The sequence below is a fragment of the Ornithodoros turicata genome, chromosome 5 (assembly GCF_037126465.1).
Source record: "Ornithodoros turicata isolate Travis chromosome 5, ASM3712646v1, whole genome shotgun sequence".
NCBI classification, from domain to species: domain Eukaryota; kingdom Metazoa; phylum Arthropoda; class Arachnida; order Ixodida; family Argasidae; genus Ornithodoros; species Ornithodoros turicata.
In genome coordinates, this window is record NC_088205.1 from 8989322 (window position 1) to 9016549 (window position 27228).

Here is a 27228-nt window from a genome sequence, read left to right on the forward strand (position 1 = left end):
GTCGATATTAATAACGATATAAAAAGCATTCCGCAAAGTTCGAGAAGGTCAATAATGCGCTCTACTTTTTTAACTATACGAACATCTTGAAAATATTTTTTCTTAGGAGGACGCATCCGTCAAGAGCCTGAATGCGATTTTCGAGGGATTTCTGATGATGGGCTCTTCGGATATATTTCGTAGAGTCTCATTTTCGTAGGGGGGGGGGGGGGGGCATGTGACGGGAACATTTGTGTTTCGTTTATCCTAGACTCTTGTTTATCATGTACGCTTCGGAATCCGAGGAGCAGGGCTCGCTCAGGTACAGGAGTTGGAGTTTCTGCACGTCTGATTATCACGGGTATCGTCGTGTTCTTGCGAAATGGGAATTTGATGGATCACTGTTAAGATATGTTAAGACCAGATAACGACTTCCTATATCATTATCTACGCTTGTATTCACAGCCATCCATCACAATTCTTCGTCCATGCAACGGTGGATTTATCGCCATATACTTCTAAAAAGTATTCGAAAGCTTAAGGCAAACGAGCAGAGGCGAGCTTGACTTCGAAGGCTTAATACACTTTACTAACGCTTTAATGGGCAATCTCACAAGAAACACGGAAGACACTACGTTATTATGGCATAATTATGTTTTTCTCGTCCTGATGCAAAAAAAGCTTCAAATGCCATTGTTCACATGAATCAAAAGACAAAATTTTAATCGAGCTGCCTTGAGCATCAGTCTCCTGGGCGTTGTTATTGAATTCTGCGTTATTGCTTTCCGCACATTTCTTGTTTTAATAAGATACATTTTATCAAGCAGGGTGCTCGAGTATTGAGCACCCGAGGTAATTAAAAAAAAATTGAAACATTATTAATATTGCGACGCAAAAAGAAAGAACGAAGACCGAAAAAACAAAATGAAGATAAAGCACGTTCACCGTACATTTATGGGCGTTTTCAAAGTGAATTTATTATAATTTTTAAGCTTCTCATACTTATGCCTTAAGCAACGGTTAAGGGTCTCCGTAAAAACATCTCGCGTAAACCTCCTCTGCTTGTTTCACCTTACTCTTTTATTCTCCCGTTTCACTTCGTTAAAAAAAAAAGAGCGAGAATATTTCATTTTCGCGCGCGCCTCAATTTTTTTCCTTCACAAATTCTTTACGCTTCGAATTCTTTTAAGTGCTAATGCGTCAGGCCATCGTAATGAGTTACGACCGCCTTCCTTGTACACACTCTACATTTTGCTCTTATATTTTGCTTTCTTTCCAAAAGTTCCATATTCCACTTAGCTACGTGAAAGAAAGAAAGAGAATTCGAAAGAAAAAGCTTCGGCGAGATGATTTGCATAAAAGCAATTTTCAAGGCGCTTCGCAAAAATGACCCAGTACAGTAGGCGCGTATTGTCGAGGTCCATTCTAATCAGCAACATGTGTGACCGAGGGATAGCGGCCTCTGATGAGAAGAAAAGGAAGAAATGAGATGCCCCCGTCCCTCGCGTGGCTCATTTACGTGGGTTGGATTGGATGGCTGTCATTTGGGGCGAGCTTTTGTCATCCACGTCCACTGATTGGACAGGGACGGTCGTACATCGCAGTTTACTTTTTCCTTCTTTTTTTTTTTTGGGGGGGGGGGGGTTGCACCACAACTGTTTCCCTTCCCGCCTCTCGTACGTCCTGGGGGAAACTGGACGACGCTATTAAGTCGAAGTTCGGTGAACAAAACGACGAGTTTCTCATTGGCAGCTCGAACCCCTCATCGATCTAATCACCGAGATTGCCATGATTATATGCAACAAACCGCAGCTTTATGAGCAGCCAGAACGCGAGCATTGAAACAAAAGTAAATGAGGGACGCAATTTTCTCAGTGGTGACTCGCAAATTATAGAAGTGTGAATTGTATTCGCTGCCCCGTTCCCCAGCAAAAGGACAGTGACCAAACCAAAATACCAGTTCAAAATACCAAGTTCCAGTTCAAAATACCAGTGACCAGTTCAAAATACCAGTGACCAGTTCAAAATACCAAGGATACTAAAGGCTTTGGTGACCCTACAGCTCGGACGCGAAGCGGCTGTCGTGTTATCAGTGTTCCGAAATGATGATGATGATAGAACACACAAAAAAAGAAAAAAGAATAGCTAGATATCCGGTGGACCAGACTTTGTCCGCACTAATACGATATCACAAAAGCATACAAGTTCACAGGCAAGTCCTACACTGGAACCCTCCAAATTACAAAGCTAGATTGCTGTGAACAATATCCCCATCCCCAACGCACATCCTCGACGTCCCTGCTCTATTTTGCACCCCATGTCTCTAACAACATCATCGGAAGCAGAAGAAGAAGAAGCAGAAGAAGAAAAAAGGGAGAAAAAAAAAGGAATCGGGAGAAACCTTTACTTCATTTTTTTAAATGAATTCTAGGGGTACGGAATGGAACAACTTTTTTTTTAAATCCACTTTTTAGCCGCGCAGTCACCTAATCTCGAAGGAAAAAAAAAGTAAAAGAAGAGCTCAGGTGCAATCCCCGCAGCCAACATCCCATAACCGCACGGCATTCAGCCAAGCAATGGGGAGGACATTTGATCGGAATGGCAGCCATTGGCAAAGTAATGGCTTATGTAGCGTTATACAGCTATGTCAACCATAAGGCGCCCATACAGCGCGCTGTTATACGGAGAGATTGCAGTTCCTTTGAGCGCTGTCCGTGTTGTAACAGGATGTCGTGTTCCGTATGGAGCGGTTGACCATATACGCTCTGTCGACGAACGCAGCTGTGCCTCTGTTGTTGTTCCACCGCATAAAGACGGTGCATCGTTGTCCTTTTTCTGTCATACTGTGACAACTACAAGCACGTTTTATGGCTCACATTCTGCATATTGAATGTTAAGGCGGACTCAGTTCTTAAGAATGCTATGGGGAATTTTTATTCGCAGCGTTCTCGTAAACCTCGCTAAATTTCTACACGAAACAGGTACAGGCATTATCCCCTCGAGTTTATCTAAGGAACGACATATTTTAGAAGGGCCTGACGGCTGCCGGCTTCCGTTCCTTTCACGAAGCTTTCGCCGAGGCATTGTAACGAGGAACTGCGCTACTTACTCTGTAGGACACTGTTCGCACAAGGACAACGAGACGCCGCACCGAACGACAAGGACAGAGCTCTACCGTCATCAACTTTGATCGAGAACAGTCCCACGAGACAGAAACCACTCCAGCGTGCACAAGGACGGCATTTTTCTGAAAAGCAACGACTGTATACACACATCATTCGCGCGCAACGACGCTTCCTCGATGACTTATGCTTTTTTTTTCTTTATCTTTCCCGCTTCTGCCATAAGTGTCCTGCTGGGATGTCGTTCAGAAAAAAAAAAGAAAAAGAAGAAGAAGCACGAGAGAAAAAAAAATAGAAGAAAGAGATGCATCTTTTTCAAGTACTTGAAGAAAAACTCCTTCTTTCTTTTTGGTTTGTGCCGAACCACTTCGAAAACTGATGGCCAAGATTACCACCGCGAAATGCAGCACAATTTTTTTTTCAAAAAAACGGCAGACACTATTATTATTATTATTTTCACGGTTGTCCTTGGGCTTTGTACAGGAGCTCCGGAAGTGTTCCTGTGTGCATGCATCAGGGCCACGCATATTTAGTGTGTGTCTGTGTTTCTCTTTCGTTTTGATTTTCTTTCTTTCCTATTTCTCTCTGGCATAAAACTCCGCTTACGTTGTCAAGTTCCGTCGTTGCGTGTCAACAGTAGTGACATTTTCCGTTGTCGCGCGTAACGTTCGCTAAAAAATATGCGCTAGCGTCATCGGCGTTGACGGTTAAGAGCCCGATAAACGCGTGCGAACAAAAAGTTCGCTGTCTAAGCGTCACTGACGGCGCAGCAGGAATTATTGAATGTTATAGCGCGACTGTGGTGACGAGAAAAAATTGAAGGGAAGACGGGTCGAAAAAGGAATAAGAAACAGAAAGAGGGAGAGAGGGAGAGAGAGGACAAAAAATGAAATATTAGACGGCAAAACGAAAATATGCAATACGCTATTTCTTTTCTGCTTATGCGGCTCCAATTTCTAGTTAAACTTAAGGAATTTTTCGCTCCGAGATTCAACATTAAAGTTTCACAGCAAATGATGTAACGGCATAAGCAGGAAGGAGTGGGGGGACAGGGGGGAGGGATGTTAGTACGCGTTCTGGGCCGACTTCAGGGGGAACTGTGCGGACATTAATCTCCAAAGCCCTCGGAAAACCCAGGGGGCACAGCCAGCAGGGGCACCTCGGACAGCACAGCCGGTGGTAGGATTCGAACCCAGCACCTCCCAGAAACACGACCTTGGCTACCACTGGCTTGGCTTGGCTTGGCTTGGAGAGGGACGCCTTAACCTGCTCGGCCATGCCGCTGGCAAATCGTGGGATGCGTGGGAAACCGAATACCGGAAATGACGCTGTTGTTGTATTATCGCACAGTTAATGGTGTCTTCGACTGGTTGCTTCCGATCGCTCCAGAGCACTCTCCAGCGACGTTTCATCTTCGACTGGTCGAAAGAGAGCATTCTCACTGCATTCGACTGGTTCATTTGGAGCTCTTTCCTCCAACTTGGAGCGCTCTATAGAGTGCTCTCACCAACGCCGTCGGAGCGGTCGCGAAATCTGGTTGGGTTCCGGACACGTGACTGTGCCAGCTTCTGCCAAGTAGTGTTTTTGTTTCGCCATGCCTGCCGTGTTCGGCGTTTCGCGTCGTCGCCGTTTTGACTACGAGGGGAAACACCGGAAGTCACGTGAGTTAACGTTCCCTCTCCGCTCCTCAGCTCCAACCTGCCGCGTTCGCCTTCTGCACGATTCATCCGGCTCGGAGCTGGAGTGAGATACGCTCTGACCCGCTCCAGCTCGGTGACACCATTAAGTCTTCCATAAAAGCCTTTCCAAGAAACACTTTCTACATACAAAGTAGATTGTCGAAGCCAGATCGAAAGCCAGCGAAAAATCCGGTCCATAATCCAGCAGGTCGCGCGAACGCTAATTGCAGCTTTGGTCTTAACGGGAACTTCTCTGGGGTAATTCTCTGCGTTACCCATACGGGGAAGACGATGCTGGAAGCATTCCTTGCGGAACGGAAAGGGAAGTAGGAGGATTTAAACCCGCTCGAAATCACGGCACTTGGGTATGCAACAAAGAGATCGTTGCTCATCCGGGGTTCCTGATTGCGTTTGAATCGTTCGCTGCCAAATTGGTCGGTGCCATTAAGCTGATGGTGGGAAACGAAAGGGAAGGAAGAAAAATGGACGGCGAGAAACGAATGAATTCTGAATGGTACGAAATACCGTGTGCATAGCGAGAAATAAATGAGAGAAAAAAAAAAAGTCAAGTCGCGCGCTGGGATGAAAGTGGTATGTGGTGATTTCTCCTCTAGGAATGCCAGTGGGGAAAAGCATGGGAAGAAGAGGGATGTACTGTGCAGATAAAGTGAACTGTGCTTTTAAATGTATTCTAACAGAAGCAGGACACTAAGAAGACAGCAGCCTTGTGCGATTCAGGGTATAAGAAGCAAGCTAATGTAAAACACAGCCACAACAGAGGTTCCGTGGAACAGACTTTGCCGACGGCAATGCCACTTTCATAACTGCCTTCTCTGATTTCAATTCCGATAACACGTTGTAATAATTCGTTTATTTCTTATAGTTTATCTCTGCATATGTAAGTCATGCAGACTGACTGCTTATAGAACGAGACACGTGAATTGAGTATAAAGAGTATGCTTAAGCTTTTATCCGTCCTTTCTACTTTTCACCATAAGGTTTGGCGCAACGACAGTACGTCTACGGTACGTCTCTGCGTATGAGAGAAACAAAAGGTAGGAGAAAGCACGTAACATAGCGTCTGTCCACTAATAAATAATAATTTAAATAACCTTATTTATGGTGAACTACCTTATTTGACACAAATCCAATGAGACCGTTCTACGTGCACGAGGGGAAAGGGAAAAGCTGAGGGACTGCGCGAAAGACTGACCTACTTTCATAGCGTATAGCCTGAGTTGCCCTCAGAGCTCAATCAACATCACCATCCTTCTTACACACGTTTTAAATTTTATTTGACTTTAACTTTTAAGTTAACTTTTATTATGCCACGAGACAACTGATGTTCTGAGGCTGAACAACATACAAGGGACAAATACATACAAAGCCTCAGGCTTTGTACGTATTTGTCCCTTGTATATTGTTCAGCCTCAGAACATCAGTTGTCTCATGTTCAACATTTGCCGCTTGCGTCAATTCCCCCGTATGAATGTGTGTTTGAGTGAGCAAAAATGTAAAAGTGAAAGGAGGATGAGTGAGAGAGAGTGGCTGGTTTATCCATTCAGATGGCGCACCCTGGAAGTCGCTGGGAGGGCGCGTTAGCTTAGCTCAATTGGTAGAGCCCTGGACCGGTAATCCAGAAGATGTGGGTTCGACCCCCACAGCTAGCTAACCTTTTCAGTGACTTCCATCTTTCATCGTTTTATTATGCCAGTTTTTAACTGACAACGTCAGCGTTGAAGCCACTGTGACACTTTAACCCTACTCGATGGAACCCGCGTCCTCGGGTAGCTAGTTCGACTTCGTCGCGACTCACATCCTCATTTTTTTCTGTATCACATCATCATCACCGGAACCCGTGGCGAATTCAGACAGACAGACAGACAAAGAAAAACACCTAAAACTTTATTTTGTCGATGACGATGACGATGACGATGGTGATGATGGATTGTATGTTTGATTTATTTGCTGCTTGGTTGAATGACAGATTGATTGATTTTTGTCTCCGGTCGCAAGAACCTTTATGTTGTACGAAAATTAGCCGCTGTAGCGCAGTAAAAGAGAGTGCTATGGTATGGACAAGATGAGCGCCACAATCACGCACAAAATTCATTACCCCGATCGATTAACCCGTATAATTATCTCGCAGGCTGGCAACTGTGACACGAAATCTCATTACGAGAAGTCCATCATGCGATGAAACATCGACTGACGGAGGGCGATCGCTTCCGGGAATCGTTCACGAGTGCACGGCGAACGATGATCATGCCAACTCTCGTCTGCCGCTCTGCGCATCGCTCCAATAGAAGCTTATTCCTCCCCTCCCCGCTTTTAAAGCGCATAATGACCGAATGCATTCCTGAAACGTTATATTTCGAATGGAGCGCTCATGAGGGCAATCGCAATGGGAAGATGGAAGAATAGCGAATGTAAAAAAAGAATAGAAAAATAAATAAAAATAAAAAAGGCGCGCATCAAATATTACCGCGCGGTGCGATGGGAGAGTTAAAGGTTTTTGTTCCGCGTAATGAGGTCAGGAATAGTGAGGAGGGGAACTGAAACGGCATTTAAAAACCGGTCGGACAAAACGTTCGTTTTCGTCGTTGTAAGCGGACTGCATAAATGAAGATCAGTTACGAGTAAGAAACGAAATAGGAGAATAGACAAAGAACGCTGAAAGCACCTTTATTAACTAGCGAGCCTAATGTGCAGCTGAGAATGCGAGCTTTAGTTTAGCCGAGTTTCAAGTTTATTCGGTTTTGTAATACTTGATATTGGCACAATGAATGAGTGGTCCCTTAGCTTACCGTCAGTGCCTAGTCCACTTATCACACACGTACGTCAATTTAGGCAAGGATATAGAACATTCTATACAGGGTGTTCACGCTAAGTGTGAACAGATTTTTAAAAAAATATATCAATCACTTTTTCCGAGATGAAATCAATTGCAATATAGCATATGCTGAAGGGCACTCCCTAGGGGGGCATTAACAGACTCCTAAGGCAATGTCTTAATTAACTTTCAATAATTAACTTTTTAATTATAAAAGCTACGAAGTTGTTCCAATGAGAACATCTGATCTCTTCGGTCACCAGATACCAAAGCCGTTTTCAGAACAAAAATCCGTTCGATAGATCGTCCGCAAAAAATTCGTGAAGGAACGCCATTTTTTTCTTTATTTTATTCATTTCGCATCTCTAGAGACGCGTCTTCAAAATTTCCGGAAATTTTGCATCTCTAGGAAGGTGGCCTTCTCAGAAGGTCCGTTTCATACACTGCGGCAAAGCTCTTTGTCCGTCGTGAGATTTGGCTTTCGCTCCATTCATCATCTCAAAATAAAGTTGTCGTTGTTGTTGGCTTTCACTCTTGCTCCTTCGCCGCACTGCTAAAACAACGAGGCATCACAAGTCACAAACTTGCGCGAGAACCCTCAAAAAGAAAATCGCACAACATGCGCATGAATATCAGAAAGATTAATAACTCCATCTCGCACAACAAACGGAAAAGGAAATGGGAAAAAAGTTCGCTCTCTTCAAGCACACACAAAAAAGGGAATATCCGCAGCCCCAGTTCTCAATGCATGACCAAGTACATGTTCCATATACTACACAGAGGACGAAGCAATGCCGAGAAATACGGCCCACGCAGGAACCACGGTCATCGCGAGTGTTGCTGCTCTTCGCCATCCCCACATTTCATTGGGTGCTTCCCCATCATCAACGGCTTCCCAAATGAAAAGCCAACAGCCCTTTTTATACCGACGAGCGTCGAGGAGAACCTCCATTTCCCCGAACGGTCATTCATAACCCCACTCCGCCGCTTTTGGTTCTTCGCGGGCCACAATTCAATTCTCTCTTTCTCTTTCCCACTTTTCCTTCATTCTCGTATACCTTTCAGCAGCATAAACATTTTTCTTGTCCCCGCAAAGCCTCCTCTAATTGATTATGCAAATGAAACTCCTCTTTTATCTTTCGATATTGAGGGCTGCATACTAAAAGGCATCGCCATATAGGGCTAAATAAGCCGCACCCGAGACCGCAATACAAAGAGGCAATATAACATTTCTCGGTACTCTATACAACTGAGTAGAAGACGTGAGGACGACCCTCTTCCCTTTTTTCCCTTCTCGCCATCTTTTTTTCGCTGATTACGCATTCGCGGCGAGTTCGCTGCTTATTGACTGGCTAATGCAAAGCTGGATTTCCTCTAGCGACTTTCTGGCGACGAGGCTTATGACATGCAAACACATAAGCGCTTACTCCACTATACAAGCTCTTCCAATCGGGGTGAGTTGTTGGTCTGGGAGTGGATGCACTTTGTTTTTTCTTTTTTTTTATGTTATCTACTATACGAATGCTTCCCGTTAAGTGCGTTCGTGCAGAGTGTGGAGTGAAATTCGAAAGGGATTACGGCTTCACATCAGGAACGTGTGACGGATTAGCCAAGTGCAATACATGGATGGACGTAATCGTATTCGAAGTGAGTGTCGCCGTAAGAAGCAATAGAACTCTCTGTTACTCCGTGTTATTCCTGGCTTAGAAACTAGTGGATGTGTGCTGTTGAGATTTGCGATCGTATTTAGCGAAGTGGGACACATAAGTTCGACTTTGTCCGGGGATTAACGTGGCAAAGAAATGCGAAGTACACATTTGTGTTATCGCACATAAAGGCGGTTATAGCGCCATTACTTTCTGATTGCTTTGATTTGATTTGATGTGTAAAAAAAAAAAGAGATGTTAGGTGTTGGAGATGGATTACTTTCTGAAGGTGGTCAGTTCTTGACGCTTTGTATATTCTAGTGATTTAAGAAGGGGGAAAAAAATCTTTCGGGAACAGCACCGCAAAGAATACTGCCCCGACGACCGTTTAGCAGATTATAGACACATTGTAAGATATAGACAGATTAGGTTAGATCAGAAAATTAAAAATTATAAAGCTGGGAGCATTCGGCAACCAACAATGGCGCAATCTGCGCCACTGGAAGGGATACATAGGCACAACACACGCTGAGACTGGGGAGAAATAAAAGAAAAACAAACTGGCCAAATAAAAAAAAAAGAAAAAGAAAACAGCCCTGCATCTCTCGCTCACTTTTTGGAACCTTGGGATAACCCCCTTATGAAAGAAAAGCAATCACTCCTCTAGTTTGCCTTCCTGAGCAAGTCCGGAATAACTTGTCAATTATCAATGATGGCATATAGTGAAAACGCACATGAAGTGCTGAAAAACAGCTTGTAAGAAAAGTAAGTAAAAGAAACGGTGGTTGTGGTGGTGGGGACCGTGCGTCTTGGGCCGACTTCAAAAGATGAATAGAAAAAAGAAAAAAGAAAAACGTAAACAGTTATGGCTGAGCGAATAGTAACTTTAAAACCGAAGCTAATATTTATATATACGAGAAAGAAATACGAAACGAATCGTTACATAACCGAACCGAACACATGCGCAGCACATATATATACCGATACACAGTACATACATGATACATACATACAAACGCGTGAAACACTATTCACTTTCTCATATACCCTCTCCTCTAGCTTTTTTTTTTTCTTTTTGCATTTCCAGTGCAGCTCCAGAACTATTATCCAGTTAGGAAGATACATCGTTTCGATTCGAAATTCGAATACACAGTTATCCTCTTTTGCATTTTTTTTTAAAGGATCCGAATATTCGTATACCCTACCCCTATTAAATAGTGTTCCGGATCGTTCGGAGTACGAAACATGGATGCAGTATAAAAGAAACTTCCAGTCCACATTTGCGCTAATATACTGAACTTGAAGTGGGCACTTCGGCACAGATAGCACCGGTTCGATCCCGGGAGAATGGAAAACGCATCGCCGCACAGCTCTGCTCCGTATATACGATATAGGAGATATAGGATGCTATAATGGCTTCCATTTTGAAGTCGGCGTAGATCGGAGGCGAGTCACAGCTGTGAGCCCGATTCCATGGAAAGGAGAGGCCCCCATTGATACCATCTCGATTCTTTAGAAATGCGGCAGAATAAGTCCGCCAGTGGTGTACTCATCTATCGAGCGCCGCCACGTGTCGCTGAAAGCGCTAAAGTTAGGATCGTTCCGTCCTTGAAGTGACCTTGTGTACGTCGACTCGTAAGCCGGTGAGCCTTTCTCGATGTACCGGCCGGCTAATGTCTATACGTTTAGTGCTGAGAGCAGGTTCCTGCAAGATGGCTCCGCCACAGTTGAAGTATGTCTGCAGCGAAACCGGCTTTACAGGCATGACCAAGGTGCTGCGATTGGAATAGGGTTCGCATCGATTTTGGATTAACAGATTACGTGAAACGCAATATATGCGATAGATACAAAGCGTTAACGTTCGTTTATAAGCCACGAAGTAAGGAAAGCAATAATACAGCACGGAAGTTCTATTCGGATGGTTATCTTCTTTGACCTATTGCCAGGGAGGGGGGGGGGGGATATATTTATTAGAACAAAGAAAAATGGGGAGGAAAGGTCAGCCAAACGGGACGTCGGCTTGCTATTCCGCAAAGAAAAAAGAAAAAGAAATTACAGAAGAATAACATAAATAAAAAGACTGCCAGAACTGGTATTCTTCATACGCATAACAACATGTGCAACGAGGGCTTTGTATGATGCGACAAATACGCATATCAGCCCAAAATTACCCGATATCCCCCCCAGCCCTGATGATGAGAAGAACCATGTTGTAACAAAAAGCCAACAACTACCTTCCTGCATAATAAAGCAAACAGGCAACACCTATTATCGCGATTACTCCACAAATCACCGAAGAAACAAAAAAATAATATATATATATATATATACGCATAAATATATATAGGTAAATAAAGGTCGTGCCACGATCACGGAGGCGTGAAATCACCACACAAACTCTCCCGTCCCACAATAAACATTAGAGCCTCGCTGATAACCTGTAAGCACCCCGGCGTCGCCACAGAGAGTCCCCTTGAGCACGGAACTAATATCCCTTAATTCGACTTTAAACGAACTTCCAACGGCGCACGTGCTTGTGTGTGGTGGCGCATACGTAACACGGGGAATCTGTTGTCATCCTGTGGCTGTAGAACTTCGCGGGAAGAAGGGTACGAAGCATTTTTACCCGCATTAAATGGAGCATTTAATGACGCAGCCAAAAGAGCACACGAAGCGGGATGAAAGCAGCTCGAGCACAGGTGGGATATGTCGCACTTTTAATGCCGCGTGTTCTTTTATCGCGGTTCCCCAGCTTTTCTTTTTTTCTTTTTTTGCTTTTCTTAACTTAGCAGGTTGATAAGTAAGCGCTAATGCAGTATCGTAGCGAGTGTTAGACTTTTTTAAAATATATATTTCGTTTTAGTGGACTGTGAATGGTTTCAACACAGCCGGCTGCTGCAAGAAGGCTAAAATAACAGTATAGGGAATGCACATAACTCCGTGACATCCGCTCAAACCTGTGACACCCGGATAACGCTAGGAAGGGGCTGTCATGATTCCATATTTTCTCTAAAAGCAGAAATTAAGAGCGGCAGACATGCCTATTTCACTGTTGCTTCTGCTAACGTCGTTTACATTTATAGCTTGTTTGATATATAATATTATGACTGATATATTATATATGACTATATCAGCACTACTAATTCGATGCGTGCGCTATCCGCGTGATGCACCGAAAGTGACTTAACTGACGTGTGGAAGCTGCGAAGAAGGCGAACGTAATACAATTAACTGCGGCAGCTCGTACTGCTGATAAGAAAGGAAAGAAAAAGTGAACCACCGTTATTTTACTGACGCTACTTTATTTACTCTTAAAGTGAACTATCCTTTGAACAAGCAGCCGTTCAATACTCAATTAGCAGGTGAGCCAGAACTGAGCATGAGCCCTGGCTGACCTTTCGTCTTTTTTCTTTCTCTTCTTTCTATTAAACATATCCCCGCCCCCTCAGAACTGGTCGATGTACGAAGGACACGTGGTCATGTAATGCGCCATTGCATATCTGTTCAAGAACGTGGCGCGAACAACAATGAAAGCACTAGTGGCCACCAGTATACTACTATGTAGTTGCCCTCCAACTTGTATAATGCATTCGGAGAAGGAGATTTTGGCGCACAAACTGGCCGATAAAGCAACCGTGGCACTATAAGCCATTGAGAGGATAAGCGTAGGAGGCTCGTCCGCACCGTGATTTCTTATTCCTTCCTATTTCTTTCTTTCTTTAATTCTTATATTTTCTTTTTATTTATTTATTATTATTTCTTATTTCTGGAATAGCAAGCCGACGTCTCGTTTGGCTGACCTTTCCCCGTTTTTTTTCCTTTTCGTCTAATAAATATACCCCCCCCCCCGTGACGGACGTGTTAGTCGGCTTACCGGCCTATGTACGAAGCAGGTCAAAGGCTAGCGTAGAGAATGAGCAGGCTGACAGTGCCGCAAAAACAGCTCTTTCTGTTTCACACACTGACGAGTATTGCACTGCTGCCAGTGCAACCTGAGTATTGATCTGCGATCTGTCCTTCGACGATTAATGGCACGCCTGGCTTTCCGCAAATGTGCAACAGACATTCTTTACACATCTGTGCTTGCACGAGTGGATCCAACGCTTGCTTTCCGGATGCAAAAAAGAAGAAGAAGAAGAAGAAGAAGAAAATGACGATGATGATCACTGTAGAAGAAAAAATATGGAGATGTGAGGCCGCTCACCGCAGGACAAGCTACTCCAGATCTAGTAGAGGAGAGAGAGAGAGAGAGAAACGTCTAAAAAGACGAGAGCTCTGATGCTCATAACGATGGTGACTCTCGTCAGGATGCTGTATTAATTCATCGGATGTGCGACTCAACGTGGGTCAGGTGCCTTTGTCAGGAGTTTTCCCCCTTTGCACCTGATCCTTACTTTCACCAAGAAAAGTGAAAAATAAAATAATAATAACGTGGCTTGTAGGAAAGTTCTAGGCTGTGTTTCGTCTGTAATGGGGTAGTGTACTGCTCTCCAGCGGTGAATCGCCCCATGCCATAGTCACGATTTATTTGTTGTTTTTGAGGTGATGCACGGCAAAAATTTCGGTCCTGGTTCTGGTGTCCACAGAAAGTCCGTGTTTGAAATCATCGGCGGCGAATGGCTGACAAACAGACGACATCGCGGCTCAACATGTCCACGTGACCAAAGAGTGAGATAAGACATTAAGCAAGCTTTCTGTATCTTGGTGCCGTTAGCTAGGGGAAACAGTCCCGAGGGTACGAACAGAGCGGCACCAGCCGAGCCCGCCAGAACTTCTTCAACCACCCAGCACGGTGACAATAAATCTCTCCCTCCCCTCTTGCGATGCTGATTATCTCCGCTAATAATATGTCATCGCCCTACATGAGCGAGAATCAGTCATTGGATGAGGGGGCGCCTCTGGCGGACAGAACAGTGAGCTCGGTCTGCTTCCATTTCCGCGACGGTCTGTCTTCCCGACTTCCCCCCCAATTGAGTTTCCCTTGCGTAGAAATGATGTTTGATTTCCCTCGCGAAGACACCCTACCTACCCTTATCGCGTGACTCGGTCATGTGGCCTCGGTCCGGAAATTGCGCTTCGAGATTATGTTGCGTGCCTGGGAGAAAATATTACGGGAAGTCCAGTTGGCGGACCCGTGTTGAAAGCGAGTTACATAACTGCGGTTATGGACGCCCAGCGACAGTGATACAGAGGAATATGCGAAAGGAGGATTGTCAGTGCTGCGCGCCGAGTGGAATACGGTGTCTCAAGTTGGCCTACGAGCACCTGGTATACGTTGGTTTCGGCGCAATATCACCGGGCGCGGCCATGACACCCCCACACTGCTGTAATGGCAACCGAGTGACGTCAAGCAAGATGGCTGCTCTCCAGGAAACTGCCGTATAGGCGGCAACTGAGAACTAAAAACGAGTAGCGATCATGTGCTTTTCTTGAATGTTGCTGCAACTAATAGCGAATTCGGGTGGTCATTTCGTAGCAAAACGGCCGAGCGCTCGGAAATTGCTAGGTCGGCGACCGAGCTGGATCACGTGACCGTTGCCACCCGCACACGATTGCTAGGAATCTAGCGGTTTTAGGTACTTGGATCACGCTAGGGGCGTCGCGGTCGCAAGTCTTCGAGTTCTGTCGTCTGCTAAACCACGTGATTTCAACATGCGGGCCAATGAGGGCACTCGCCACCGTTGCAGTGCGGATGTGACGACACCGGATACAGTTGAGCAATCTGCCGCTCGATCGTTTTGAGACCGGGCAAAAAAAGTGCTAGCTAGCAAATTCCGAGCGTTCGGAAAGCGCCACGCGAACATGCGAGATTTGCTTCATTTTGACCAATTGAACATGACTGCTCGAGATCTGACAAAAAAAGTTGCTCCGAAATGACCACCCGAATTCGCCATAAGAGCGGGCATCAAGGAACTGTCTGATCAGTGAGACAGTCTATAGTCAATGGCGCTATTCTGTACAGGTCTGTCATTCGGAACTGGAACGCGCAAAGTGTACAGCCACCCTGCCACAGTATAGATGGTATAGCAGTGCGTTCTCGAAAATTTGTAACAATACACTGATATGCGCCACAGTATGTATTTTTTTAAATTGTTATTTTGACGTCTTATATTGAAAAATAGTTCGAGGGCATGTGCGGAGCTTTCATTTGAGGCCGAGAGAGATGCATCTTAACCATTAGCACATGTGTCCAGACTTCTTGTACTAGATATTTTTCATCACGAAACGAGCCAACGATTTGTTAATGGTGGGTACATCACAACAGTAGTATGCGAGTGTGCGCCAGAGCGACTATATATACAACACCTCTACCTAATAAGAAATTAATCGCTTCCCTAAAGATAAGATAATCGTTTGTTTGTTTGTAAGAAAAAAGATAAGATAATCGTGTTTACTTACTTACGTGGGTTTACTTTTTTAGACCCAGTGGTATTCACTGCTCCGTGATCAAATTAGAGCGCGACACCTGTCCTCCCGCAGACTGACCAGCCTTTCGTGTGGCGTAGATTGTATAGTTGTATGGTTAGTGTACCTTTAGAACCCCGTTTTATTTTTTATTTTAGTTTTTAGAAGATCCCACTCCTCACTTTAGTGACTAAACTACAACGACGAAGCAACGACAGCAACAATAAATAAATAAATAAATAAATAAATGAACGTAAAGAAGCACAGTAAAGACAAGTGACATGGGATGGTTATTAGGCACCGCCACACTCCTTTTTATGGGGCACTGTACGGCTCAGGCGGTCGCAGCTTTGGAGAATTTATTCTCATATACCCGGACAGAATTTGTGCGTTAAAACTAAACGTGTAAAAAAAAAAGAAAAAAGAAAAGAAAGAAGAAGAAGATAGTGTTCCCCGGGTGAGCGGCTCGTACGCGGAAGCAGATTCTAGTACAGATAAGCTCAACATGCGTGCAGTTACTAATGGACGTGGTGTACACAGCCCCGGGGCGCTCCGACCCAGCTAAGCGTGACTAAATGAAGAGTGGGCCGGAGATTACGGGTTATCAGCGGGGACCCTGTACAGTATCTCAAAACGACAGAGAGGGAGAGAGCGCGTGACGTGATTTAAAGCTCGGAGGACGGTCGGAGTCTGATTCCCGTTGTATGGATTGGGGTAAATTTCGATCCAGCACGGGGTCTCGGCGAATCAATACGCTGCGAATACAGTGACAGTCGTCCTGAAGTTGCTCGAAAGATACAAATCTTCGGTCTTTCGCTGATTCTGGAAAATACAGGGGAAATATTCATTTGTGTGTGTGGTCTATATTATGCGGTTTCCTAATCGGATGGTTCATTGATAAAAAGAAAGCTGTACGAATAAGCCAGCACACTATGGGTTAAAAATTACGGCACGGATCGTATCCTATTCGCCCGAATTCGCAGGAGTCAACACTTGGTGCGAAAGATGTAGTGCATGCTAAGAAGAAGAAGAAAAACATGTAAGGTATAACACTCAAAAAACAACAGAAAAGCTTTCTAAGTTTAATATGTACAAGCTTTCGCACGGTGGACTATGCTTCATCATATTAAACTTGGAAAGCTTCGGTGTTGTTTTTTGAATGTTATACATTTAACCTCGGACTACACTCGACACTCCTACACTCGACTTCTGCTATAAAAAAACAAAAAAAAAAGAATATAAATTTTAGTCCTTACAGGGATAAATGCATTGTCACGACCATTTAGCAGTAAATTTCAGGGACAGGGGACTGAAATGGGGAATAATTGCAATCCATGTGAATAGAAGCCCTAATTAATCCCCAATTTACTTCTCTTTTCTTTTCTTCGACTGCATCACCCAGCTACCCAGCTGGTAGCTTCCCAGCAACACACACACACACACACACACTCTTTTGCTGGCCTAATTACCAGCACCACTATCACGCACCATTTACCCACTCCATACATCCCACTCATCTTCGTTGTTCTATATCGATACGTCCTTCCCCAAACTTCGTTTACAATCTCATCCATCAAGACATACAGAAGCACGCCCAGCCTTCACCTTCGGTCTCGCTCTTCCCTTAAACTCTCCTTGAGGAACAAGTTCCGAAAGTAAGCACGAACCTAAGTACACATCGCTACTTAAACAAGCGGGCGTCAACTTTGACCCGCTTGCTTTGCGAAGCGAAAGGGCCGGCGACAAAAAAAGAGAGTATCGTTCATGCTTTTCGAGCCCGAGATATGCTTCAATAGACACAGAAGAAAGACCCACGTCTGCGAGCCAAAACCACGATATGGTAGCATGATAAACGAAACTAGGTGTGGGAGAAACAAAAATCGGTGAAGAATGCGAAAGTTGAAAGGACATTGGGGTTTGTAAGGGAAGCATTATTTCTTCTTTCCGCGGTAGATAAGTAGTGCCTCCAAATCGGGTCGACAGGGCATCACGAAGCGCGGCGACGCGAACAGCCATCCATCTTGGTAGATAGGACGAAGGCGCACGGGACAACGGGACATTCAGCGACGGGCGAAGGAGTTCATGGTGTATGCGTATAGGAGGAGAAGGGTTGACCGCAAGAACGGTATCTGAGATCAAGGGGGGGGGGGGGGGTTCGTGTGAGAGAGAGATTCATACCGCCCGGAGGGCGCTGAAGGGCGCTGAGCGAGTTTCAGTCACGAGTGACTATCTCGAGAGAAGGGGGAATATGTTTAATGCAAAGTAAGAAAAAAGGGAAGGGAAAGGTTAGCCACGGTGTGGGCTTGCTATTCCCTAATGCTTTCAAGCAAACAGAAGAAAACAGCTGGGATACAGAAAATTATCAAAAAATACAGAAGAAACAGCTCCTTTACTAATCGTTGCGCATAGGACGCATCAGAGAATGCCCAGGAGTTTAGATTCCCGAAGGAATCGTGTCAGCGCAGACGAGAGAAGGATGCAAGTATAACATTCACTTACTGGTTTCGGTGCGGTTCAGAAGTGGCATATCTCGCAGAAAGGTCAGTTCTCGTAGCTCCTTATGTACTGCAAGCACAGAGAACATTGTTACAATCCGTTCTCAAAGCGTGACAACAGTGAAGAACAAATTAAAGAAATGGTGCAAGCGAACTGATATACTGCAGAAACGGCTAAGACATTTGAGTTTCCTCGATTCAACAACCCGCATCAACTACAGTGAGTGGAGGAAAGAAGCCCTCCTCTACTTTAGGAACCGTAGGGCCTGAAGGAAACACCAGCACTAGAATGTAGTACTCGAGAAAAACGCGAAGGACTCCCTCAGATCGGGGAGTATCTCGAGTAAAGGTGGATTTCTTAAGCGTAAAACTAGGTATCCTGGAAGAGTCTTTGAGGAAGACCGAATTGATGGTCATGTAAGAGTGTGGTGCCGAATCTTGTGTCATCCTCACTGTTTTGTATATGTGTCCGTCGAACTCCGAGAGAATGCTACGTTTCTCTGCGACAACAGTGTGCAAGCTACCTCACACAGTTTTCGTGTGTTTCATCTAGAAATGATATTGGAGCGTTGTAGCACGACCATCTTTGTACAACTGCTCCTCACTTGGCTGCATCGTTCAGCCGCTGATTGAACACCAACCACGCTTACTGTCATCCACGAGACTTAGTAACTGTGTCTCAGATGTACCGTATGCACCATGACACATGTCGGCCCCCAATTTACAAATTGCAAGAAAAAGTTTTTTTTACCAATAGAAGGCAACCTTCGAGAGCTCACCTCGATGACAGAGGATACTAAGGCATAGGATACAAAGAGACCATGAGTCGCCACAGCGCAGTGCGCAAGATACTGTATGGCAGGCGGGTTCTGAAGGTCGAAAAGCGGAAAATCCATCAATTCGGTGAGCGTAGATTGAACGAGAAGTCCCAGATCGGGACCTGTCCATATTTCGAACGATCTCTGTTCGAAATACGATATAGGCGCTGCTCTCGACCAGAAGCATGGATGAATGTGCGTGTTCTGGGCATGCGCAGTGACGAGCTCTTACTGCGGTCCCAAAGCGCTTGGGTTCCCTATTCTTAAAAATCCTATTATTCGATAGAGAATGAGGCGGGACGGATATCATAGCAAAACAATGCAACAGTGCAGTGTAAGTGTACTGGGGTAGCCAGTTTGACTTCGTCGAAACCCACATCCCCATTTTTTTTCTTTATCACATTACATCACATCACAAAACGCACATGACAAGTACAGTAAAGAAGAAGAAGAAGGTAAAAAAAAGATGGCGGCATCAGTCTGTCACCCATTGTTGCGGACTCTTAGTTTTCCCCAGTCAACGACCTATTTACTTGTGATGCCTTCTCAGAAATAAACAAACAACAATTTAAACAAGCGGTTTGGCAAACGGTAAGTCCCTACCAGCAATATCAACATGGACTGCTCCACCCGACCAATCTTTATATCTGCCTATCTCCTACTTCTCTGGTGCTTAGAAAACCTGCAAGTATCTCTTGCCATCGAAAAACCATCAGCGTGACACTGAGAAGGATGACACTTTGAGTACTAGGGCCATAACGTTGCTGCTGTACATCCTGACGTGACCATCAAGGTCCCCTATGTCTTTGTAATTTATTTTCGAAATATTTCTTTTTGCTCAGCGACCAGCCTGTGACAGGGCCCGAAGCAAGGACCAGATCTTGTACTTGCGTGTGTGTGTTTCGCTTTCAGTCCCAAAAGGTGCCATAGGCAGTTTTTCCGGATGACCTGGTTCGAAGCTGCCATCGACCCGCGGGTCCCAGAACCGATTGCCGAGAAGAAACTTTCTCCTTTCTATTTTTATTTTGTGTAATTCCGCGCAGTTTCACGCCCTATACATAGTGAGAAGGCAGGAACTTCAAGTCGAAAAAAAAATATATAGAGAGAGGAGGCAATAGGATTTCCGGGAAAATTATGGATTTTAAAGTAGGGGGTAGTATGTATACGCTGGGGAAGGTGTGTTTATCTTTCGGGGAGCGTTTGCAAACGCTGAGTTTGCGACAGGATGGATTTTCTAGCGTGTTCCGAGAAGCAACTTCGCGTTGGACGCAGACTCTTATCTAAATCACGGCAGTATGTGTTATGGTTATGGCTATGGCTATGACTATGGCTTTTGTGGTCGCAAACGTTTCTCTCTATAGCCGTAAGTCCTTTTTGAGTGCCAAAGTGTCGAATTCGAAAGAAGCCATAGCGCATTGAGTTTGTAGGTGGCACACCACTAGCCGCACATATAAGCTGTTTTTCACACACACGTCTGTTCAGTCTTCAATGTTAGAACGTGCTCTATCTGGGGACACTATCACGAAAATTTTTGTTGCGTGTGTTGTTATCTGTCTGAACAGAATCATCTTTTTTATTTTTCATTTTACTTATACATATCTTGGATGGTTGGCATGTGGTACCCTGCACAGCGGCGATGCATGGAGAAACACGGTTTAGGGGGCGCTGACCGAGCAATGCAAAGCATCATGAAAGCCTCGAGTAATGTCCTGAACACGAAAAGGGGGCAATGCATTTCGGCCCGTCGGAAGCATGTCCGTTCTTCTCCATGCGGAACGAGTTAAAAGATAAGACTGGCGCAGTGCGGCTGCGTAAGCACAGTATGGAGAGGGGACGTTGTGGGCTTCATGGCACGAGATGAGTTTTTTACTTCGAGGTTAGCTTACTAACAAGCTTACGGAACAGTATAAGCAACTTATTATATAATAATAACGTACGACATGTAGGAGATCACGGTAAATTTACCACATACAGTTCGGTTACCGGGAGGGGGTGATGCTTTTGTCTTTTTATCTTTTCATCTTTGTCTTTTCCCTTTCTGTGGGGTTCATCCATTTAGGGGTCCTTTATGGGAGTAGCAGAATTCGTCAGGTGACGAATTCAATTTCTTCCTTTTTTTTTTTTTTTTGCCACGCGAAGAAAAACCATAGCAATGCAAGTCGGCAACGAAAGAATCACACCAGCTTCCGTGGCTTAGTGGTTAGGATGGTCGCTTTCCACCGCTAGGAGGTGACACGGGTTCGAATCCTGTCACCTGCTGTGCTGTCCCAGTTTTTCCCTGGGTTTTCCCAAATACTTTCCAGACGAATGTCGGCACAGTTCTTCCTGAAGTCCGCCCAGGACGCATACTAATCCCTCTGTCCCGCTGTCCTTCCCGCACTCCTTCCTGCTGTCCTCTCTCCATCTGTCCACGTCTATACGCCGCTCCTAGCCACAGTTGCTTCGCGGCGCTAACACGGAAGAAAAAAGAACAAAGAATCACAGGCGTAGACCGAAAACGGCACGTTTTTTTCTTTTTTTTTTTATCTCTTGCTTCGTGTCTCCTACGCGTTAATGCTAAGCAAAAATTAAGACATCAACCACAGAACATATCAGCCATCAGAGGGGGGCACATATAACGAATAAAAGAAAGTATTAAGAAAAAAAGGCTAGAGCACACAGTTATGCCGATATGAGCAAAATTAGTGACACATCCACGCGATAGTTCATTAGCCTTCCTCTTTCTAATTACCGGCCTCGGGGCAGAAATAGAGCGTCCTGTACCGACCGTCACCGGACAGAAATAATGATCGGACCTTCGGTTTCCTTTTTTTTTTCTTTTTTGTCGTCACAGAAGACCGCACGTTCGCTGACACTAGCATCTGTCTTTCCCGTTACGCAGCGATATCTCCAACGCATCGGATCAGTATACGGAGCTATGGGGAACTGAACCAGTATCATATTGGGTCTCATTAATGATGCGAAAGTTCGCAGTCATAAACGTTAGCATCGGTGAAACTTTATAACATCGTTGCCAGGTTGTTTTAGGATGTGAGATACGTGCGCTGAGCGTAAGTAGCTACCTTTTTAGTAATTTAGGGTAGGGACTTGATGATGATGATGATGTTGATGATGACGATGATGATAGTATAAAAAAGTCGGAATGGAACTCGAATTAGAAAGCTCTGTCTACATTGATAGCGGTACTCCACAGTGCATATAGCTACGTGACACGTGCTAATTAAAGGTGACGAAACAAAAAGAATAAGGGAAACTCGATGCGTCTCTGGACCTTCTGCCAAACGCGTTTATATGTGGTATCTTCATAGGACCATCTTTCCAATCGTGATCTTCGTGCGCCCGCACAAGTTTACCAGCTCCCGTGGCTCAGTGGTTAGCGTGCTGGCCATGTCACGTCGAGACTGGGAGGTACCCGTTTTCGAATCCCGGTGCCGGCTGTGCTGTCTGTGGTTTTTCCTGGGTTTTCCTCAGACGCTTTCAGACATATGTCGGCACAGTTCCCTTAGAAGTCGGCCCAGGACGCACATTCCCCCAGGGCGTGAGTCGTGACGTTGCCCACATACGTGAGGCCGACAACGGCAAGCCCTACCACCACCACCACCACCCGCACAAGTTTCCGTGCCATTCTAACTTCTTCCTTTTCTTCTCTCTCATCTTTTCTCGCCACAACTGTTGCGGTTATGGACGGACCTACGCGGCGGTCGACGTAGCTGGACCCTATAAAGCTATTGCTTTAACGAGTGTGGAAAGATATGTGCGACTCTGGAGACAAACTGACTGCTAAAAAGACCTACAAAATGTAACATCAAAAATTGAGAATGCGAGAGCGCAGGGTCCCGACTTTCCCCCCCAAGTTCCCAGTCGGTGGTTGTTACAGCGCACTAAACGCGGATGCGTAAATATGGGGGCTTAAACGCGTATTTAGCGTAGCCGGAGCTTTACATACAGTAGATTCGTAGACACGTTTGGACGACATAAATTTTGGGGCATACGGTGGGCAACGCTAGATCTTTGGTCACATATCATTTTGGAGAACTGAAGCGTGTTTCCATCACGTTCCTGTCGTACTAGTCCGAAACGTCTCAGTCAATGGGCAACCGAACAAAACCGCTAGAGGTCTGAATGGACGGTTTTGTAGACCACTTCTACGGACTGCTCTTTTAGAAAGGTGCTTGTAATATAAAATGAACAGCCATACTGTCAATGTTTTCTCTTGCAAGATCAAAAGGTTAACGTTTCTTCGTGTCTTTTTTACAGTTATGGAATTACTGTATATTCTTCGAGTCATTACAAATTAGTTCGAGCTTCGTCAACTCGCAACAGTAAGCGTTGCGTACCTAGGTACATCGCTACAGAGACACCCCAGAACGTGGAAGGTACACGTTAAAATTCTAACCATTCATAAAACATTTTCTTATATCTGCCTGAATATAAAGCAAATATCGAATGCTTCATTTCCTCCATCTGTAATCGACACGGCACAAAAGCTGCATCGATTAAAGCTGCAGAGAACAATAGATTTATTTCCCTTCTTTCAACTTAGAACCTCGTTCAAATAAAACAAAGAAGAAGAAGAAAAAGGTTATTGGATGTGTGCCAAAGAGATAATAGGAGGCGATTCCGATAACTCTTATCTTATCGCAGCCTCCTTCTTTCTGGAGACCAATTGGACCTCGCCTGGACGCCGGTAATGGAAGAAGAGCAGTCGGGGCGATTGGCGACAATTTCTCTCTTACTCTCCTCCTCTTCCACAGCGTTCTCCGAAGCACACTCGGGGACAAATAGAAAAGTCGGGAGATAAACGAGATTTTGATGCGGGTCCGGCGATATTTTCACGTTTCTCCTTTTCTTTATTTTCCACATTTTTACCTTTACCGTTTCGTTTCTCATCGGCTTCGCGTTTGAAAAGTCTTGACAAGTCGCGCCATTTATGAGGGCCGTCCGTAAATTTCGCCACGCCAATTCGGAACGAATTTCCGAAAGTGGCGAAAGAGTAATGTCGTTAGACACGCTTGAGTGAACCATAGCGCCGCGAAGCAGCTGGAACGTTCTATTCGCATCACCTGCAGAGATTGTATAGAAGTAGCGGTGAATGAAAATAAGCAAAACGCCTAACACGCGACGTGCCTTCTCCTCCAGCTTGATAGAAGATGTTTCGAGAACATCCCACGTCTATTTCGCGTTGGTATTGTTGATGGAAACAGCGCATGTTTGCTAACAAAGGGGGCGAAAGATAAAGCTCGCGTGTTTGGTCACTTCGTTGTGTTGGTTTCGCCGCAGAGCGCGAAAGTAGTACAGCGAAGCCGAAGTGCAAACAGCGCACGTGTTAATAGAAAAGGTCTACATTAAAACTTTCCCACTTTTCCTCGTTGGTGTTCTATTACCGTTACGCTGGTTTTGTTGTTTATAGTTGGACGTGTGTGGTTAACCTCAGCCGTGCTTGTATTTCTGGGTGCGAGTTCGTCTTTACCACGGCTCTAACACTGAAAGCATTTTCGAAGGTGCTTTCGTGATCTCGACCAAATCTGCGTATGTAGCGCGCATTCTACAGTAATGTATATGCGGCTTGGTTGTGAATGTGCGTGACTATCTTTTGCTCTTCTCTGCGCTGCTCGAATGGCGAAGTACGTACTCTTGCGATTGGTGAGACCGGACTTTCGACATCGGAGCCGTCTTTATTACCCGTTTAGTGCAACGCGATTCGAGCTTGCGGGGCGGCGACACCGAGAATATGCCTGTGATAGCTGGAAGTAGGTGATGTACACAGGCACAGCCCTCGGCCTCCTTAATTAATCGCTGCTGCCTTCTGTCTCTGCCCTGCAATTTTGAATTAATTGCCACGAATTACTTTCTTCCCGAATGGCGGATGTAAGGAAACCTGGTGAGACAGTTTCACTGTCACAACACCCCACTCGAGTGGTGCAGAAAGACTACGTCTTTTCGCCAAGATACTTAGCCTACAGGCATATCGTTTGTTTGCTTCACCTGCCTACAAGGCGGCAGTGCAGCGAAAGCACGCTTCACAGGAGAAGCCAAGGATTGGACTGGATTGGATTGGAAAAAGAAAGAAAAATATGGAGAAGCCAAGGACTGGCTGACACACGCTTTGTTTGCCTTCATTCGTATCTGCCGGACGCATTGTGCATTAAAGCAAGAGACTCAGCTCCACAGAACAAACATGAAACGATTAGAAACGTTTGGACAAAGCCATTTGTGTTGTCGATAACGCAAAGCAGGAAACAGAATAAACAAATGTGGCAAGTGAGACGTAACGGTCGACGAACACAGATGTACAATCCTATAGATCATATCAGAAACGTCGATAAGCAGCTGGAAATATGAGTTGGGGTGTTGGGGGACATGGACGTCAAAGACCAGAACGTAATTCGAGAAGGGAGAAGAATATATAGGAAGAAAAGAAAGCATATCAGACAGACGCCATCAAGATCAAATGTTCTTTCCAACTTCTTCACATCCATTCTTTCTTTGACAGAATTGATCAATCAAACCCAGCACGAAGCGATTGAGAAACAGCGCGCCATCAAGACTGCATCTCGGGCGAACAAACAACATCATAAAATCCACTCAACCCGTTCACTCAGACTTGAACGACAACAAATGTAGCTACTCCAACGGAGCAGAACGAACACCCGTCAAGCACAACAGCCTGAAATAATCTACACGCGCTCAAAATATTCAAAAATCCATACTGTACACATAGAATCGGAAAATGAAACGCTCCATTCTGGTTGGGAGCCCTACAAAGATTACGACGCCTGCACAAGACGGTTCCTTTTCTTTTCACATTTTTTTTCTTCTTCTCCAGATATTCTATCACTCTCTCCTCGAAGCTCAGTTCGTTCTGCCGTTTTCTTTTCTTCCATCTTTCTTTTCGCATTCGCCGTCATTACAAGGCAATCGGGCCTGTTTTATCGGGTGAGGATTCAGCGTCTTCATTGCACTGAATGCTGAACAGGCAGAAGTACACCGACGAACTGAGGCGGAATCGAAGATCCTCTATTTATTCTCATTCTATCCCGTTCTTGGAGATCGCTACATCTTCCTATTTACTATAGAATTCTACCACTCGACGGAATAAGTGCGCTTTGCGTTTTACGAGGTGCTACACCGTATGAGAACAAAAAAGGATGAGGTGGTAAGAAGAGATGAGAGACAAGCTGCGAATCCGCGTAAAGGAGAGGATGAGGACCGTATTCGAGACGTCGATAAAGATGAAGGAAGCAGTGTTCGTGCCTTAAATCTCTTATTTCAACGGTAAAAAGAAAGGACAGGCATATGTGAGCGAAAGAAGCAGAGCAAACACGTTCGATTATGTGAGGCACTCAGCATACAGTAGAGTATGTTGCGCCGTTCCAATTAAATTCAACCGGAAAGTACCACAGCGAGGCGGCGCCTGTAATGAAAATTTGAGACTCCACTAGCTTCTCCATTTTGTAAGCGTAGAAGGGCACGCAGAAAGGAGTGTGGAAATAAAGCGTGAGATAACGGAACAGGGACCTCCCCATATTTCAATGTCTCTTGTTTTTGTCGACTTGTGCTGCACACTGCACGTTTTTTTTTCTTCTTCTTTTGATACCGTGTTAGCACCGCGAAGCAACTGTGGCTATAGCGGCGATGTGAACAGACGGGGAGAGGACAGCAGGAACGCGTGGGGGACAGGAGGGGTTAGTACACAGGCATGTCCACATAGAGTCGCACATCGTACATTTCGAACATCTGTGTATTGAAAAATGTCTTAGAGAGGCTCAAAAGTGTAAGAGTTACTCTTCGTGGATTGAAGGATGCCGTTACGTTGAGAGACATGTAAAAGGAACGGGATTCACCAGTTAGTCCGCCGTATGTGATTTATGCACGAAGGAAACCGCAATTTACGCTGTATCTCTTCCAGAGGGCGCGACACGACGATGCGGCTTCCCACTGGTCCCCGCAAAAGAATGAACGAAAGAAAGAAACCCGTTCCTTTTTTTTTTTTTTTTGTATTGCTTTCAACGTAACGACGTCCATCATTCTGCGAGGATAAAATACCCGCTTTCACCTTCAACCCGATATAATCGAATAAACATTTTTTGCCCCTAGAACCTGACTATCAGAACTAACCTTTCTTACGCTCTGCTCTCGACTCCATCGAAAACAACCGAAAATAGCTCCACCCACATCCACGCAGCGGGGAAAGAAAGGAGAAAGGAAAAACTCCCCTACGAGAGAAGAGGGGACATCCGTTCCTCCGAGA

The 27228-nt window shown here is 45.1% G+C and overlaps 1 protein-coding gene and 1 non-coding gene across 9 annotated transcripts in view; one reads left to right on the forward strand and one right to left on the reverse strand.

The window, feature by feature from the left end:
- Positions 1–27228, reverse strand: part of LOC135393968 (uncharacterized) — a 256551-nt gene that overhangs the window by 30814 nt on the left and 198509 nt on the right. For all 8 annotated transcript variants that reach the window (XM_064624365.1, XM_064624363.1, XM_064624367.1 and 5 more), the window contains one exon: positions 18164–18229. The gene's annotated coding sequence lies outside the window, so the exon portion shown is untranslated. The remainder of the gene's footprint in view (positions 1–18163; positions 18230–27228) is intronic.
- Positions 6378–6450, forward strand: Trnat-ggu (transfer RNA threonine (anticodon GGU)). Its single transcript has one exon. It is a non-coding gene; the product is annotated as a tRNA-Thr (tRNA).